Source organism: Nanorana parkeri, unplaced genomic scaffold (assembly GCF_000935625.1).
Source record: "Nanorana parkeri isolate BGI_ZX_2015 unplaced genomic scaffold, ASM93562v1 scaffold1055, whole genome shotgun sequence".
Lineage (NCBI taxonomy): Eukaryota > Metazoa > Chordata > Amphibia > Anura > Dicroglossidae > Nanorana > Nanorana parkeri.
The window spans coordinates 187,132-187,582 of NW_017307323.1; positions in this window are offsets into that span (position 1 = coordinate 187,132).

Below are 451 nucleotides of genomic sequence, written 5' to 3' on the forward strand. Positions count from 1 at the left end.
CTACAAATCCCGACAAGCTCCGCGCTCCACCTACGGAGGCCGGGCAGGGAGCGCGTAGTGGGAGGAGCCGTCTCTGAGCCGAAAGCGAGGCTCGGAATCCCAGAATAGCAGGCGGGTGGGTCTGGGCTCAGTTGTCTCTCCTCCGGTGTACAAGGAAGAGATGCACACGGCTAGAAGATGGCAGAGCTGCAGATGTTGTTAGAGGAAGAGATCCCGGCCGGCAAGCGGGCTCTGTTCGAGAGTTACCAGAACCTCACCCGAGTGGCCGACTACTGCGAGAGCAACTACGTCCAGGTGACAGCTGCCTGATTCATGTCTGGCTAATGGCTGGCAGGAGGGGAGGGGCACACACAATACAGGAAGTGCGGGCTCGGGTGGGGGTCCACCTGGGGGACCTTGGCATACCCTCCCGCGTGTCTTATCTGTAAACTCTTTCTGTGAATAGAAAGCG